The 15902-nt window shown below is 38.2% G+C and overlaps 1 protein-coding gene across 2 annotated transcripts in view; it reads right to left on the bottom strand.

The window, feature by feature from the left end:
* LCLAT1 (lysocardiolipin acyltransferase 1) overlaps positions 1-15902 on the bottom strand; it is a 130145-nt gene that overhangs the window by 66671 nt on the left and 47572 nt on the right. The gene's annotated exons all lie outside the window — the stretch shown is intronic.

Genomic DNA, 15902 nt, shown 5'->3' with positions numbered 1-15902 from the left:
GTGCACGTCATAGCGACTGGTTGTTCTGCTGTTTGGTCAATTTGCATATTAGCCTTTTATTATATAGGATGATTGGGGTTACCAACAAAATCAAAGAAGAAATAAAAATCATCCTGGACACAAATGACAATGAAAACACAACAATCCAAAATCTATGGGACCCAGTGAAAGCAGTCCTAAGAGGGAAGTTCACAGCATGACAGGCCTACCTAAAAAAAACAAGAAAAACTGATAATAACTAATCTAACTCTACAACTTAAAGAATTAGACAGAGATCAACAAGAAAAGCACAGAGTGAGCAGAAGGAAGGAAATAATAAAGATCAGAGCAGAAATAAATGACATAGAGACCAAAACAAAAACAAAAAAACAAAACAATACAAAAGATCAATAAAACCAAGAGCTGGTTCTTTGAAAGGATAAACAAGATTGATGAACCTCTAGCAGGCTTATCAAGAAGCAAAGAGAGAGGACCCAAATAAACAAAATCAGAAATGAAAGAGGCGAAATAACAACAGATCCCACAGAAATAGAAAGAATTGTAAAAAAAAAAAAAAATACTATGAATAACTCTATTCCAACAAACTGTCAACCTAGAAGAAATGGACATATTCCTAGAAAAATATGACCTTCCAAAACTCAATCAGGAAGAATAAAAAAAATCTGAATAGGCCAATAACTATGGAGGAAAATTGAAGCAGTAATCAAAAAACTTCCAGCAAACAAAAGCCCTGGGCCAGAAGGCTTCACATGGGAGTTTGACCAAATATTCAAAGAAGAACTACAACCTATCCTCCTCAGACTATTCCAAAAAATTCAAGAGGAAGGCACACTTCCAAGCTCTTCCTATGAAGCCAGCATCACCCTAATCCCAAAACCAGATAAAGACACTACAAAGAAAGAGAATTATAGGCCAATATCTCTGATGAACATAGATGCTAAAATACTCAATAAAATCCTAGAAAACCAGATCCAGCATTACATTAGAAAGATCATACACCATGACCAAGTGGGATTTATTCCAGGAATGCAAGGATGGTACAATATCTGCAAATCAATAAATATGATACATCACATAAGCAAATTGAGAGATAAAAATCACATATAATCACATCAATCAATATAGAAAAAGCATTTGACAAAATCCAACACCCTTTCTTGATAAAAACTCTCAGCAAAGTGGCAATAGAGGGATCATACCTAAACATAATAAAAGCCTTATGTGACAAATCTACAGCCAACATCATACTCAATGAGCAAAAACTAAAACCATTTCCCCTTAGAACAGGAACAAGACAGATATGCCCACACTCACCACTCCTGTTTGACATACTACTGGAAGTGCTAGCCACAGCAATCAGACAAGAAAAAATAAAAGGCAACCAAACTGTAAAAGACGACGTAAAACTGTCATGATATTGTACATAGAAAACCCTAAAGACTCCATCAAAAAACTAGACTTAATAAATGAATTCGGCAATGTAGCAGTATACAAAATTAACAGCCAGAAATCTATGGCTTTTTTATACACCAACTAAAGGCCCGATGCACAAAATTCGTGCGAGGGGCTCAGTTCTCACAGCCCCAGCTTTTTATTATTATAGATAATGTGCTCACAGAAAGAAAAACTAAAAATCAATCCCATTTACCAGTGCACCAAAAAAAATTAAGATACCTAGGAATAAACTTAACTAAGGAGGTAAAAGACCTGTACTCGGAAAACGGAAAACTATAGGACATTGAAAAGAGAGATAAAGGAAAACATAAACAAATGGAAGAATATCCCGTGTTCATGGATTGGTAGAATCAACATCATTAAAATGTCCATATTATCCCAAGCAATCTACAGATTCAATGCAATCCCCATTAAAATACCAACAGCATATTTCACAGACCTAGAACAAACTCTCCAAAAAATTTATATGGAATAAAAAAAAGACCCTGAATAACTGCAGCAATCTTGAGAAAGAACAAATTGGAATACCAGATGTGAAGCTGTATTACAAAGCCACTGTTCTCAAATCTGCCTGGTACTGGCACAAGAACAGACATATAGACCAATGGAATTGAACAGAAAACCCAGAAATTGACCCAAGCTATTATGCTCAATTAATATTTCACAAAGGAGGCACACAATGGAGCCAAGACAGTCTCTTCAATAAATGGTGTTGGGAAAATTGGACAGATACATGCAAAAAAGTGAAACTAGACCACCAACTTACACCATTCACAAAAAATAAACTCAAAATGGATAAAGGACTTAAACGTAAGATGGGCAACCATAAAAATATTAGAGGAATCCACAGGCAGCAAAATCTCAGACATATGCCAAAGCAATAACTTCACCAATACAGCTCCTAGGGCAATGGAAACTAAAGAGAAAATAAACAAATGGGACTACATCAAAATAAAAAGCTTCTGCACAACAAAAGAAACCATCAACAAAACAACAAGAAAGCCCACTGCATGGGAGAAGATATTTGCCAATGTTATTTCCAATAAGGGCCTAATCTCCAAAATTTGTGGGGAATTCATACATTTTAACAAAAGGAAGATAAACAATCAAATAAAAAAAATGGGCAAAGGACTTAAATAGACACTTTTCGAAAGTGGGCATATAGAAGGCCCACTTTCGTAAGAGACATATGAAAACATGCTCAAAGTACACGAGAGAGACAAATCAAAACGATAATGAGATATCATCTCACACCTGTCAGAATGGCTATCATCAACAAATCAACCAACAACAAGTGCTGGCGAGGATGTGGAGAAAAAGGAACCCTTGTGCACTGCTGGTGGAAATGCAGACTGGTACAGCCACTGTGAAAAACAGTATGGAGTTTCCTCAAAAAATTAAAAATGGAACTCCCATTTGACTCAGTAATCCCACTTCTAGGAATATATATCAAGAAATCAAAAACACCAATCAGAAAGGACATATGCACCCCTATGTTCACAGCAGCACAATTTACAATAGCTAAGATTTGGAAACAGCCTAAGTGCCCATCAGCATATGAGTGGATTAGAAAACTGTGGTACATCTACACAAGGGAATATTATGCTGCTGTAAAAAAGAACTCATACCCATTCACAACAGCATGGATGGACATGGAGAGCATTATGCTAAGTGAAATAAGCCAGTTGGAGAAAGATAAATATTACATGATCTCACTCATTTGTGGAATATAATGAACATCATAAACTGCTGAACAAAAACAGATCCAGAGACATAGAAGCATCGAACAGACCATCAAACCTCAGAGGGAAGCAGCGGAGGGGAGAAGGGGTAAGAGATCAACCAAAGGACTTGTATGCATGCATATAAGCATAACCAATGGACACAGACACTAAGGAGGTGAGAACATGTGCTGGGGGTGATGGTGGCTGGGGAGAGGTCAATGGGGGAAAAAGTAGACATATGTAATATTATATGTAATACTTTAAGCAATAAAGAATTTTAAAAAATGCTAACTTTCATTAGAATCTTGAATATACTAAGTTAAAATGAAAAAGGCATACAAGATTCCACTGTGTAATTTTTAAGGCTATAAATATATAAGACTAGAGGCCCGATGCATGAAATTCATGCAAGGGGCTCGGCCCTCGCAGCCCCGGCTTTGTCTAGAAGGTCGTTCGACTGTCTGGTCTAATTAGCATATTACGCTTTTATTATTATAGATTATTACTTCTTTTATAGAAAGGATAGTCAAGGAAGTCAACCCTGGGTAAAGGGACAAAAAGTCAAGCATTTTATTTCATACAAATACACATATCTGTTTATTTTAACAATATATAAAGAATAAAATATAACTATTTTTACTAGAGTGCTGCACCTGTAGCACCTATGACAGTGCCTGGCACACAGGAAATACTCAAATAGTTGCTGTATATTTTAATTAACTTTTCTGATGGCCAGCATATAGTAGATATAAAATATTTAGTAGAAAAGTATACTATACTATAGACTGGAGTTTTTGAAAGAGACACAACATGTAATAAGAAAACCTGATTACTGGTTTTAGTCCCCATTTAAATTTTGAAATAATTTACATGTAATAAATTTGCTAGCTAATGTATGACTTCACTATTATTTGACTTCCCTATTTATGGAGAGAAAACTGATCCAATGCAGATAAGAAAATAAAAAGTTCCTTGGCAATATCATGAAAACTTTGATCAAATTGTAGCAAATATATTATGGTGCAGTCATAAAATGGAATATAATACAATATGAAAATAAATGAAGTACCATAACAATAATATGGTTAACACACAAGCATAATGTTGAGAAGCAAAGCAAACAAAACAGAATATATACAATAAGTGTTCTTACATAAAACTTTCTAAAACAAACAGGAACTAAGAAATTTTAGGGGTAAATAGATGGGTAGTAAAATTATAAGCAGCAAGGAAATAAGTACCTTTCTAGTCAGGTTAGTGGCTACTTCTATGAAGTAGGAGGGTGTTGTGCTTGGGAAGCTAGGTAGGTAGCTTGCTGGAGGGCTAGCAATGCTTTATTTCTTGATCTGGTTAACAGTTATACTTTAAAACTAGAGGCCCGGTGCACGAAATTCATGCACGGAGGGGGGTTGTCCTTCAGCCCAGCCTGTACCCTTCTCCAATATGGGCCCCCTCGAGGGATGTCCGACTGCCCATTTAGGCCCGATCCCGGTGGGCAGTCGGATCCCTAAACAGACAGTAGGAGATCCCTCTCACAATCCAGGACTGCTGGCTCCCAACTGCTTGCCTGCCTGCCTTCCTGATTGCCCCTAACCACTTCTGCCTGCCAGCCTGATCACCCCCTAACCACTCTGCTGCCAACCTGTTTGCCCCCAACTTCCCTCCTCTGCCAGCCTGGTCACCCCTAACTGCCCTCTCCTGCAGGGTTGATCACTTCCAACTGCCCTCCCTTGCAGGCTTGGTCCCTCTCAACTGCCCTCCCTTGCAGGCCGGGTGCCTCCCAACTGCCCTCTCCTGCTGGCCATCTTGTGGTGGCCATCTTGTGTCCACATGGGGGCAGGATCTTTGACCACATGGGGTCAGCTATATTGTGTGTTGCAGTGATGATCAATCTGCATATTACTCTTTTATTAGATAGGATAGAGGCCTGGTGCATGGGTGGGGGCCAGCTGGTTTGCCCTGAAGGGCATCCCGGATCAGGGTGGGGGTTCCCTTGGGGTGTGGGGCGGCCTGAGCGAGGGGCCTGTGGTGGTTTGCAGGCTGACCACGCCCCCTGGCAACGCAAGTGGAGGCCCTGGTATCTGGAATTTATTTTCCTTCTACAATTGAAACTTTGTAGCCTGGAGCAGAGCCAAGCCTGGGGCTCCCTCCGAGGCCCGAAGCCATTTGTGTTGGGGTTATAATTGAAACTTTGTTGCCTTAAGCGGGTGGGCCTAGCCAGGGTGTGCGGAAAGCTTTGCTTCCCCTGTTGCTGGCGGCAACCCTGGCCTGCTCTCTCAAGCTCCATTCTGCAGCCATTTGTTTACCTTCTATAATTGAAACTTTGTAGCTTGAGTGGAGGCTTAGGCCTGGCAAGGGCAGGCGGAAAGCTTGGCTTCCTCTGTTACCTAGGAAACCTTGCTCTCTGTGGCTGTAGCCATCTTGGTTTGGGTTAATTTGCATACTCGCTCTGATTGGATGGTGGGCATGGCTTGTGGGCGTAGCTTGTGAGTGTGACGGATGTATGGTCAATTTGCATATTTGTCTATTATTAGATAGGATTATTAAACTGTGTGTGTTTATGTTTTATTAACTTTTCAGTATGTTTGTTACATTTCACACAAAAAGCTACTTTTTTAAAGATTACGATACAAAACAACACTAGGACTTCAACATAAGAATAAATAGGATTTTTTAAAAAGGTTAAATGTTAGCTAAAGGGAAAAGGGGAAAAAATAAGTTAGAAATGTTATATGTCCAAGGAAGTACAGTGTTAAGATCTTAACAAAATAAAAAAAAAAAGAAATCAGCCCTGGCAGGTATTTCTCAGTGGTTAGAACATCAGCCTGCAAACCAAAGGGTCATGGGCTCAATTCCTGGTCAAGAGCAAGTACCTGGGTTGTGGGGTTCACTCCCTACCCCACAACCCAGGGTGTATGAGGAGGCAACCAGTAGATGTCTCTCTCTCCCTCTCCCTTCCACTCTCTCTAAAAAGCAATGAAAAACATATCCTCAGGTGAGGATTAACAAAAACAAAAGATCATCTGAGGTAACACAGCTATAGTTATCCCACAGGTCCCCATTAAGTTACTTTTCCTTGACTAAGATTCACATTAGGGCCTAGGTATTTAACCTGGCATTCATTAAACTCTAGAAGGATGGCTTTCAAGAGGTCAATAAACACATACCCTTTCTTGAAATTGTACACAAGTATGTTGCTAGGCAAAATGCCTATAGTTTTCATCAGATTTTCAAAAGGGTCCATAAGCACTCAAATAATTATAACTCCAAAGTCTCTGGGAAGTTAAGTCCCTATGTAGAAGACTTCATGGTAGAGAGAATCATGGCAGAGACTTCTACTGGTAGGCTTGGACCCATAGTAAGAAATACCTCTTTCTACTTCTAAGTATAAAGGACCATCAACTACCAAAATGAATCACTAAATTGTATGTCTTGGCCAAGAGTATACATGTGACTTCACCATCCAAGGTTAATTTGGATCAGTTCCCCCCTGTTTTGCAAAGAACTGAAATGCAGGATATCCTTTCCTTAACTGGTTAGAAAGAGGAAGAGGACTATTAATTGTGTTGTACTGTAGAAAAGAGTTTCACATTTTAAGCCTATAAACTCAAAACCTCAACTCTAACCATTTACATGCAATTTCTAACATATGTTTTCTATGGATCCCAAAAACAATCTTTTGCTTTTAATTATGAAAAATGTCAAAATAAAAAATTCCAGACTGTTTGTCCAGGAGCATATCAATGACATTTTCTCCCTTACCATCTAGCACTCTATCAGAATGTGCCTGAAAGTTATATATACGGTAACCTTTTGGGCAGCTTAGATCTCAAGCTCACATTAATCAATTTTAATACCAGACAAGACATATCTAGTCAACATTATTTACAGCTCCTGCAAGGCAGAATAACAAATACATGACACAAAGATATAGCTGTAAAGTGTATAAAGAACTCCAGAATTCAAATAATCCAGATTAAATGATAAAACAAAAAAGACACTGTTCTCATATTTGTACTATTTCTGTTTCATATTTGTACTATTTCTTTAGCAATAAGAAACTAATCTTGTAAATTTTATAATGCTGTATTTCTTCTGTTGAACTAAGAACTACAACTCTCATGACTTTTACCTAATTGGGCAAATATTTCTCCTAGAATTAGAAATATAGGAGCAATTTCTGAGGATCTTTTATGTACCATTTACTACTTCTAAGAGTTCCACCACGTATAAAACATTACAAGGAGAGGTTCCCCTCATGATCACAGAATAGATTTTGCCATGTCCTATGCTCTCATTTATTATTCCAATAGATCTTTATTAAATCTGAGGTAAGAACAACTATGTGACATTCCTCATCTGCTTTGTCTTCAGACAGAGCTTCAGCCCAGCTCCTCAAATCCTTAGCTACTTAAGGCCTTGCAATCCCAAGTCATTCATCAAACATTGAGCACCCCTTTCTTAAGAGAAGCAGTCTAGACAGAAATTAAATCCATTAGTCTGTGTTTGTTGAACACCTCTTTTGTTCTAAGACTGGAATGAAATCCGCAGGCTGTGGAAGAGACTTGTATCCTAGTTGGGTAGTTAGAAAATGAACTCTAAATTCCTAAGTCATGATTTATGGTGAAAGGACAGAACTCTAACAATTGGACGATTGAAAAGACTTAATTTTGAAAAGCAAAAACTGCTCTGAGCCCTAACCGGTTTGGCTCAGTGGACAGAGCGTCAGCCTGCGGACTGAAGGGTCCCAGGTTCGATCCTGGTCAAGGGCATGTACCTTGGTTGCAGGCACATCCCCAGTAGGAGGTGTGCAGGAGGCAGCTGATCAATGTTTCTTTCTCATCGATGTTTTCTAACTCTCTATCCCTGTCCCTTCCTCTCTGTAAAAAAAATCAATCAAATACGTGGTTTTTTTAAATGCTCTGGGCACATGAAAAGTTTGACTCCAATAGTACTATATTAAATGGTATAATCAAAAAATGAAATATACAAAAGACATGCACTACCTATTATACAAATGTTCCAAGAGAGACTGAAAGGTTCACTCCACAGATTGCTCTAGGAAGGATTCTTGCACAACAGGTAAGTTAGGCTAGTTTACCGCTAAGTTTCATCTAAGAATCGAAAAGTTTTTACTGCAGTACCTCAATTAACTTAAAAAATGTGCTCCTTAAAAAAGAAAACAAAAGTACAGGGGGAAAAAAAAAGCCCTGCCAATGAAATCATTTTGTGATCATTTCTGTGAACAATAATTAGTCTAAGTGCATTTATCCTATTTTTTTATTTTTAGTAAAAAATTATTTTTAACTATTTGGGATTGCTTAAAATAAAGTATACCTACCATGGGGGAAAATTACTAAATTCCTCCTAGATAAAAAGTGACCTATTTGCTTCAAAATAAAAACCCCTTTAGTACCTTATAAAAATATGAAATAAACAATCATAAAAGACACCTTGACAGTTTTTCTCCATTTCTTTGAACAGACATGTATACTATCTCAAAACTATAACATCAGTTTTCTATAACCTACCTATAGGGGATTTGATGTCAATAAATTTCTTAACTAGAAGACTCTCCAGCTGATAGGCTATTACTAGTGAGCAAGGCACTGAGTTAAACAGCTGGGTAATATAAGTTTTTTCAAATATCCTCTAATAGCCGAGACCGGTTTGGCTCAGTGGATAGAGCATCGGTCTGCGGACTAAAAGGTCCCAGGTTCGATTCCAGTCAAGGGCATGTACAAATATCCTCTAATAAAAGAGTAATATGCAAATTAACCATCACTCCGCTACATAAGCCATGCCCACCAGCCAAGCCACACCCACCAGCCAATCAGGGTGAGTATGCAAATTAACCCCAACCAAGATAGCTACCAGAAGGAAGGCTTGGGTTTCCCTGGCAACAGAGGAAGCCAAGCTTTCCACACACTCTGGCGGGCCCAGGCCTCTACTCAAGGCTACAAAGTTTCAATTATAGAAGGTAAACAAATCCAAACAGAAAAGGCTGCCAGCCACAGTGCGAGCAGGAGGCTTGGCTCCGCTCCAGGATACAAAGTTTCAATTGCAGAAGGTAAATAAATTCCAGATACCAGGGCCTCCACTTGGGTCACAAGGGGGCGTGGCTGGCCTGCAAACCACCACAGGCCCCTCGCTCAGGCCGCCCCACACCCCAAGGGAACCCCCACCCTGATCCGGGACACCCTTCAGGGCAAACCAGCTGGCACCCACCCGTGCACCAGGCCTCTATCCTATCTAATAAAAGAGTAATATGCAGACTGACCATCACTCCAACACACAAGATCAAGATAGCTGCCCCCATGTGGTCAAAGATCCTGCCCCCATGTGGACACAAGATGGCCACCACAAGATGGCCAGCAGGTGAGGGCAGTTGGGAGGCACCAGGCCTGCAAGGGAGGGCAGTTGGAGGCAATCAACCCTGCAGGGGAGGGCAGTTAGGGGTGACCAGGCCGGCAGAGGAGGGAAGTTGGGGGCAAACAGGCTGGCAGGCGAGCAGTTAGACATCAATCAGGCTCGCATGGGAGTGGTTAGGGGGTGATTAGGCTGGCAGGCAGAAGCGGTTAGGGGCAATCAGGAAGGCAGGCAGGCGAGCAGTTGGGAGCCGCAGTCCTAGATTGTAAGAGGGATGTCTGACTGCCCAATGCCTAAACGGGCAGTCGGACATCCCCCGAGGGTCCCAGGTTGGAGAGGGTGCAGGCTGGCCTGAGGGACAACCCCCACCCCGTGCACGAATTTCATGCACCGGGCCTCTAGTATATGAATATAATACTATGGTGGTGGTTGAATCTTGCCTATATGTTAAGTTCTCGAATCAGGTAATAAGGCAAAAGTAAGGAACAGTTGAAATTACATTTGAAAATCTCATAGGAAGGTGCCTCACAAATGACCAGTACCTTTGAATATTGGACCTGATTAGTTTGCTGACCACCAGGTGAAGTGATTAGTTTACTTGTTGTTTTAAACACATGAATCACACCCAGCACAGGACCACTCACATTTTCCATTTCATCTCACATGAAGTGGAGGTTCGGGAGGAATCCTATATTTAAAAAATTCTTCTCTCTCCACTTTTCCTTCACCCATCCTAGTATATGTAATTGAAGTTTTAATGTAATTCTGTGGTAATAACAATGGTACTAGTAGTAGTTAGCAGCAGCTATGACAGAATTTGTCCAGTAAAATCCAGCATTTCTTCCAGAACAATACATTTTAATTATGTGCATGACTGCTCAGAAAAAAACAAACGAACTACATTTCCCAGATTCTATTACATCTTTTACCTGTTCTTACCAATGGGTGAGCAAGAGAGATATGTGCACCTTATAATTCACTGATCTAAATGAAACATGCTCCTGACTTCTCCCCATCCCCACTGACAACAGAGTAGGACAAAAAAAAATGGCAGTGACCAGACTTGACCATAAAGAGGAGGATATTATGCCAGGCTGGGTAGAAGGAATCTTCAGCCCTTAAATGACATTAGGGAGCAGATCTACCCTGTCAACCTGGACCTGAGGATAAATAAAGTTCTACCTTATTCAAAGCCACTGTATTTTGAATTTACTTTGATAGTTTAGGTGAATCTTCAGGGGTCCTGCTGACTATATTCATTTTATCCCTTAAAATGAATATAGGAGCAAACATTTGCTGCATAATTTACAAAGCCTGTATTATCACCTCATTTAGTTGTCACAATAACTCTCTGAGACATGTTGATAGAATTAGAACCCCCTTTTTCACAGAAGAAGAAAGAGAAATTTAGAGAGGCTAAGGAGCTTAGCCAAGTTTAAATGACTAGAACGTTGTAAGGCCAATCCTGAAACCAAATGTGTGTACCAATAAGCACTCTGCTTATATTGGCTTTCCAAAGAAATCTGATTGACACTGTAAATCATTACAATTACAATGATTTCTACCAAGGTTGTAACTATAAGAAAATCCTCAAGAGTCTTAAGTTTTTGGTAGAGAGGTTCTGCCAAAATCATGATATTCACAAACAAAAGATTATATACTGTGGAAAACTGATGACATTAAAGAAAATGAAGTGTAGGAGCAAAATATGACTGTTACCAAAAAAATTATTTACCGCTAAATGCTTTTTTTTAGAATCCTATATACAATGTTTTCTTTGGAATGGATCTCAGAGATTATCTATTCTAACTTCCTTATTTTACAGATGATAAAACCTGAGAAAAGTTAAAATGAAATTTCTCTAGTTTTATAAATGACTATAAATAGGATTACTGAATATCTAGACAGTTTGTAGATGACTTTTTAGAAAAATCTACTCGTGATAATTTTATGTAAACTGAAAATATGCTTATTTTATTTGATATAAATATTTTTTAATATATTTCTTTATTGATTTCAGAGAGGAAGGGAGAAGGAGAGATAGAAACATCAATGAGAGAGAATCATTGATCGGCTGCCTCCTGCACACCCCTCTGGGGATCGAGCCCACAACCCAGGCATGTGCCCTTGGCCGGAATCGAACCTGGGACCCTTCAGTCCGCAGGCTGACGCTCTATCCACTGAACCAAGACGGCTAGGGCTGATATAAATATTTTATGGAGAAATACTCATTGTAAATAAGCGAGTGACAGTGGCTACACAATACCAGAAGATGAATATTTTATATTAAATGTTATGTTTGAGGGCTATAATGAAATATTGGACTTCGTATTTTTAAAGCTAATTTAAAAACCCAACTCTAAGAACTCATGGCCCGGAAAATCAACTTCTGTCCTCTAACAAAGGAAGTAGTCTTCAGCCAAATAAAAGCCAGAAAAGAAGGTAGCTGTGTAAATGTACAGTTTGAAAAATTTTAGGTATAAGGACTATTACCTCCACAAGGATAGAGGTCATATCTATCCTGCTTGTCATTTCATCCTAGCAAAATGTTTGGTACATGGTGGACATTAATAGTTGTTGGGTGAATCTTCAGGGGTCCTGCTGACTACGTGCAATAAACCAAAGTTACAATAAAACATCCTTCTATTTCCCTGGCCAGTGTTGCTCAGTGGGTTGGAGTGTTGTCCCGTGAACCGAAAGGTCACGGGTTCACTTCCTAGTCAGGGCACATACCCAGATTGTGGATTCGATCCTGTCAAGGTGCATATGGAAGGCAACCAATAAATGATTCCCTCCCTCTCTCTCTAAAATAAAAATAAACAAACAAAAATCCTTCTATTAAGAAAGGAAAAATAAATTTGCCTAAAAGAATAAGAAGGATCCATACAAATATTCAATGCAAAGTATTTCCTACAGGAAAGAAGAAAAAAAAAGGTGACTGCTGCTTCCAGCCCAGACAAAGTAAATAGTAGTAGACTTACCTACCACCCGTTGATTTAAAGAAAAATATGGCCACATAATAAATAGATGACAAACTTCAAGAAAGTAAGGAAACCAACAAGAAACAATAAATTCTAGGATTTTAAAGTACACTATTTTAAGCGGAAATCCACTATGTAAGAAAAACAGTAGAAGAACGGGTTATTGACCTTGGTTATCCTGTGTGACACTACAAGAAATCTAATATATACATAACTGTAGTCCCAGAAGGAGAGAATTGAGCAGAAAAAACTAGATGAAGAATTAATTGGCCAATTTGGAAAAAAACAAACTAACCTGTAGATCTAAGAAGCCCCATAAACACAACAAATTACACATAAAGAAAAATACATTTAGATGTATGTATCACGATCAAACTGCTAAATAAAAACAAAGAGAAATCTTAAAAGCAATCAGAGATAAATAACCCATAAGACAGAACTTTAAAGTATGAAAAGAAAAATAAATTTTATAGCCAGCAACACTATGCTTCAAAAGTGAAGGCAAAATAAGGAAAATTTCAATTAAATGAAAACAATTCAGCTACAGGAGCCCTCACTACAAGAAAAGCTAAAGGAAGTTCTTTACGCTGAAGGGACAAGACACTAGGTGGAAACTCTAATATACATAAAAATAAAGAACACTAGATATGAAAAATATTTAAATAGAGGCTATATTTTTTCTTCTAGTTTCTTTAAAAGACATGACTACTTAACGCAAGAAGTTATAACATTGCATAATGGAGGTAATTTTGTAAGTAGATGTAATTCAAGCATGTCAAACTCAAAGGCTAACACAGGCCAAATAAACAAGGTTTAAGTTTATGTGGGCTGCAAAAAGATAAAAGCTTCAATTTTCATAGAAACGTAGGTTTATTTCGATAGAGACATGCTGAATACAAAGGGCTGAAATAAATGAGTAATCATTCACATAAAATAGAACATTTTAATAAAAATTAATATTTTTTCTTGGACATTAACTTACCAGACACTGAATAACAGCACAAATTAATGAGCGTAATGCAAATAAACCTATTTTTCTTGTTCTCCAAAAGCAAAATATTTCCTGTTGCGCACACCAAACAAGTCTGTCCAAGACTAATGACATGGCAATCGGATGCTAAAATATTTGCTGCTAGTATTACTGGAGAGAAATGGTGTGCCTGTGCATAAGGCATGTAAGGGAAATGAATGCAACATGATGATAGTAATCAGTCATTAGCAAACGTTGTAGTTCGTTATTAATAATTATGTATAACAGGATATTGTAAAAATTAAGTCACGAAATTTTTATTAAAACGTTTCTTACATACCGTTATATTGGCTTGGCCGCAAAAATATTTGTTGTGGGTTGCATACGGCCCACGGGCCGCGAGTTTGACATGCTTGATGTAGTATGATAACACAGCACAAAGGATGTAGGAATAAATGCACTACACTATTATAAGGTTCTTACATTTTACAAGACACAGTAAATATTAACTCTAAGTGGACTGTGATACACTAAGGTTGCATTAGGTAATTTTTAAACCATAATTTAAAAAATTATATAAATATAATTTTCTTTCAAAAATAGAGGAGAGAACATTGCACAACTCTCTTTATGAAGCCAGCCTACTCTGATACCAAAGTTTGGGCAGTCTGACCCTGAAACTTGTTTATGTCTGTCTACTCATCCAACAAATATTTTAATACGTACCTTGTTTCAGGTATTTCAGCAACCTATGTCTTTTGCTTCTCGACCAAAAGAGAAGGCTTTCTACAACTATTTCTTGCCAACTTTCCTCTCCACTGTGAGGGAATCATCACATTACTGAGACCAATTTTATTACTAGTTATCCGTTTCTCAGATATTTTTCCTCTAGACAGGCATTCCCCAGCTCAAAATAACTCCAAACCCCCCTCTGAAACAATCAAGAGGTACCTGTGAACTTCTTACCACTGAAGAGTTGTTAAGGCTCCATGTGAGTCTGATGAATCCTATCACTTAAGGCTCTAATGTCAGCAGACAGTCTGGATTTAATCTTATCTGTGATTAAATAATTTGCTTCTGTGTGTGACCTTGGGCAAATTATTTAATTTCTCAAAGCTTCTATATCCTGTTCTATAAAATGGGGACAACAGTGGCACCTGAAATGAAGCCATCCTCCTAAACACAGTATCTGCCTCAAAAGTGGTCAGCAGCTCTGATCATCATTATCCTGGAATTTTTACTTTGACTTTTCCTTTCAACAAAATCTTCTCATTCTTCTCCTTATAACTGAATTAAATATGCAACCATACCACAATTGTTTATTATCTACAAGTATGCTGTCTCTTTTCCCTGTGCCTGTAAAACAGACAGCTTCAAGTGCAAATACAGAAGAGAGATAAGAGGAAGGAGAACAGAGAGAGGCAGAGGGCTACTTCTAGTTAAACAGTATCACATTTCATAAGACAAATATCTATAATTTAAAACAAATTAATCTTGTAAACAAGGAACAAATTAATTTCAAAAATTATTCATCAGAGGATTCCTTTTTAAATATGAAAAGGGCATACTGTAAATGATTTATTAAAATTAAATTTACAGGAAACTTTAAAGAAATACCTGCTCCATCAAGGTAGGTATACCACCACTGCGTCTGGAAATATTTCCCAATCAATCTCTACCTGAGAGGTCCATACCATCAGCATGATACTCTCCTCTCTACAAACATAACAATGGCATCTGCTTTAGGAGAAATAGACAACTCAATTCAAAAGAAGCAGGTAAAGAAGACCCTTCAACAAATGAAGAGGATTCCTTTCTAGTTCTCCTGTTTGAGTATAACACCCACCATAAAAAGTAAGTAAACCAGTAATAGTAAGTTCTAGGTGTTGCTCAGGAAAAAGAAAGAACATAACACTCACGAAGGATAGACAGCCTATTCAAGGTAAGGACAACTGCATACATGTCCATTTTCAGAGAAGGCTGAAGCCTCTGCAGTCCCAGACAAGGGAGGAGTCTGGACTGGAATCCTACTGGGAGTCCCCAGCTCAGGATCAGAGGGAGTACGCTCACAGCAGCATGCACCCACCTTGCAGAGATACCTGGCAGTTCCAAGAATCCACTACATGTTTTGTATGTATTTTCACCTTACAGATGTTATTGACCTAGCCCACAGATAGGAAACAACTTTATTCTTAAATTTTGTGGTTACTGGGAAGAATTAAAGCAATCACATCAATATCAGGAGTTTAAAAAATATTTATCTAAATCTTAATTTTTGTCATTGTTTTGTAAAGTAAATGGAAATGCAAAATTGATGATACAAATATTCTTCAATCTGTATCTTTAGATTTGTATATTTTGCTATATTTAAAGCATATCTCAATGAAAAAATTTTTGAAATTA

Source organism: Eptesicus fuscus, chromosome 16, assembly GCF_027574615.1.
Source record: "Eptesicus fuscus isolate TK198812 chromosome 16, DD_ASM_mEF_20220401, whole genome shotgun sequence".
Taxonomy (NCBI): Eukaryota; Metazoa; Chordata; class Mammalia; order Chiroptera; family Vespertilionidae; genus Eptesicus; species Eptesicus fuscus.
This window is presented reverse-complemented; position numbering and strand designations above follow the sequence as displayed.